Here is a 3797-nt window from a genome sequence, read left to right as displayed (position 1 = left end):
ATAGATTTCTTATCCATTTATCTATAGGATACAATATATATATATATATTCCTTTAGACCAAGAATTCATAACAATTTAAACCCTTGGGTTACGCGGTGGAGAGCCCCCATGACCCTGATATTGATCGGGTTGTATCGATTTTCCTCCTTAATGTCGAATCCCCTGAGTTTAGGTTTTATCTGCATCATATTGTTAACCCAAACTCCGACCTCTTTGCGGCCTTTTTAAAACAATGGGAAGATTTCCATTATCCGCCAAATGGGCCGGGGATCTAGGAAGGGGAAGGAGAGAGGGGAAGATGGTCAGAAATAGAAAGCTATTGGACATCAATGGTATTGGACTTATTCGTATTCTATTCTAGTTTTTAGAGGTAGATGTGGCCTTTCAATTTCCAAACTTTTATATTAACAAAACAACTATACTAACCTGATCTTTTATCTTTTAATTCAAGCATTGATAGTCTAAATTTAAACCTTTAGTGGCATATAATTTTACCCTACCCAATCAATTCAATTCATATGTCAGTTCTTCCCGAATTACATATTCAAATTCTCATTACACACACAATTTCATATGATCTCATTCTCTAACTTTGTTAATATGCAAAACAAGAAAACAACATGTAACAACCAAACATTTAAATTCATTTCCAAAATTTTCTAAAAACTTACAAACTAACCATTCAACCAATTTAAACGTTATTCCCAATTTGTCATAACTTTCTTAACACGTTTTCAAACATATTTCTTCAAATAATAAAACTCAATACACAATCTCATTTCATAATTTCTCATATAAATAGAATATTTTCCTTCAATGTCAATCACATACACTTACAATCCTATTTAGCAACATTTCATATACACATAACACTTTGTCCATAATTCTATTGGTTCAATTACTTATTTACACATCCAAGTTTCTAAAATTCATATTTACACTTTCTAAACGCATCTTATAATATACCAAACATCCATTAAATCAAGTATTCTACTTCAATTACTAATTCTAAAACTTTCACATTAACTCATAAATATTCAATATCACAAAAACACACAAGCTTCAGATCCATAACTTTCTCTGTAACACACATATCACATGCAATCTCACATGTTCAACTAAAAACTCTTTCTTAAACATAATACTCATACTTGTACATTTAATAACATACAGTTCCACAATATTTAAACAAATTTTATGATTTTCTAAAGATTTCTCCCACAATCGGCTTTAGTGTACAACCTTTCCCTTAAATTATTTTCAAATTTTCTCTATATTTCCACTCTAGTTATTACCTATCTCATACAACTTTCATCAATTTAACACAAAACACCTAATTCCCATACAATTTTATAAAACCCTAGAATTTAGGAAATTAGGGTTTTCCATCCTTCCATAATAAACCCATTAGCACAAGAAAATAGTTGGTAAATAATATCTTACCAACCGAATTTGAATTCACTTTGGTGATTTCTTGACAATATCTCCACACTTTTTTCTCCTTCTTTTCAAAATTTAAGCTTCCAATTCGCTTACCTGTTTTTCTCTCCCAATTCTTCCTTGATTAATCTTTTCCAAGTAAAAACTCTCATAAACACCCACAAAGCTCACAAATTAGAAAAAAACAAACAAACACAAATCTTTGGAGGACATAAGAAGATTTGAGCTTCCTTGCCCATTCAAGGCTGTCAACCACATTTAAAGAAAAAGGGAGTAGAAACTTTGACTTATTTATGACAATGTCATTATTACTTATCCTTGTATTATTTTATGTATTTTATTCAACCACCAGTATTTTCATACACTACTTTATAACTAAAATCATTGATATATTTAAACAAATTCATTAGAAACCTTCATAGCCCATTAATAGCATATTTATTTTATTTTCATTTGTTAAGAATTTCCACCTTTTAATATTGATTTTCTAATTTTAGACTAGGGGGTTTACATGTTCCAAGTATATAATGATCATTAAACCTTGTATTAAGGATATTTTGGTTAAAATTTCGAATTAAAAAGTTTTTGACTTGGCTTTTTAGCACCTTATTCAGTTTTGTATCTCCTTATAAGTGGTGAACTTTTATTTTTTAACTCTATATCTCTAAAGTGATGCATAAATTTGTATCTTTAGAGTAGTGGATTATTTGTATTTATATCTCTTTGGTTTTTCTACTTTAGAATGGTGGGCATAAACTTTCATTTGAGTGAGTTCACTTTTTCTACTCTATGTTCCTACCATCCACGTATCATGTATGTCAGGTTTGATATTGTTGTTTATTTCTTCCTAACACATTCATGTACATGTTCTACCTACATAGACTTATCAACTTTACACTTGAGCTTCAACTAGAATTTAATAGGAAGTATTTTGAGGTATGCATAACTTCAAGCTTGCAAGTATTCCAAGGTCTTTCACTCAAATTAGAACTTATCTTATGTGCACAAGCTCTTGTAGAATTAAAATCCTATATGATTCATTGCATATAAAATAAGACTAAGAGTTACCTTATTAGTAACTTGGACAATTTAGGGGCCTTTTAGAAAGTTGGTTAACACTAGATAATCTTATCCAAACTACACTTAATAAACTTAGAGCCTATCCTATAAGTATGGTGTGGTCATATAAGAAAACAAGAGATGTTTTTGCTACGTATTTAATTATATATATATATATATATATATATTATGATATTATCATGGTTAAGTGAATAAATGTTGAGCATGTGTTCTTTTATTATAGGTTGATTCAAAAGCTACGTAGAAATGGTGGGAGCTAAAAAATAGATTCTCATGATTGGTATATATACCCATAGAGAAAACTAAATTATTTGTCACTTGTAATAACTTTTATTATGTCAATTATTATGTTGCCTTTATACTAAACGAAGTTGTTACATTATATAATTATATGGGTTTAAAGTCCATTTATGAACAACAACCATAATTTATTACACTACATATTCTTTATTTCTTCCTTTCAATTAAAAGAAACTACAATTAAAAACTTAATCTAAAGTGGAGGCAAGTAGCAGCCTCACAAATCAAATAGAGTATAAGTGTCCAATATTTCATTACCTAAGAAAGGTTTATCATTTTAATTGTTTTCTAAGTAAATAAGTAATCATTGTGAATACATAGGATCATGTATACTTTTTTGAGAAGGGAAACACATCAAAGAATTCTTGGTGTAGTGATTTTATGAGTAAAATATGTGCTCATGTAGGTGTGTTATTTGCATGAAAAAAAATAAAAAATAAAGACACATCATGAACACAAAAAAACATATGATCTTATTAATAAAGGGCTCATTTGACAAAGAAAGTTTTGTGGCATTATGAGCCAAGTTGTCGACAAGACTAAAATAGGTTGAAATATGAAAAAATCAAAATAACTTTGCAACCATGATTAGACAGAGGTAGTTATTTTTTGGACAAAACAAGCTCTTGCAGGAATTTTATTGATGGTGTGGACAGAAAATTATGGTATAAATTTGTCCTTTATACCCTTTTAAATTCGAGTCCCTTAAGAATTCATGTTGCTTTCTTCGATCCCTGCTCTTACCATCGGTGCTTTTAAATTTCTCGGGCATTCTATGTTGAGTGCATTTACCGATCCACTTCTAAAGTATGATTGGGTAGAAGGTTTATACTCATATTCAGATTTTCTTCAAATGTTATCCACCCAACTTCAATCAACTGCATAAGCCTCTTCTTGAAGGTATTACAAGTATGAATTATATGTCCTACAACACTAGCATGGTACTCACATGTGAGGTCAAGTTTGCACCAATTGG

The sequence above is a fragment of the Populus trichocarpa genome, chromosome 11, assembly GCF_000002775.5.
Source record: "Populus trichocarpa isolate Nisqually-1 chromosome 11, P.trichocarpa_v4.1, whole genome shotgun sequence".
NCBI lineage: Eukaryota > Viridiplantae > Streptophyta > Magnoliopsida > Malpighiales > Salicaceae > Populus > Populus trichocarpa.
Note: the sequence above shows the minus strand (reverse complement) of the source record.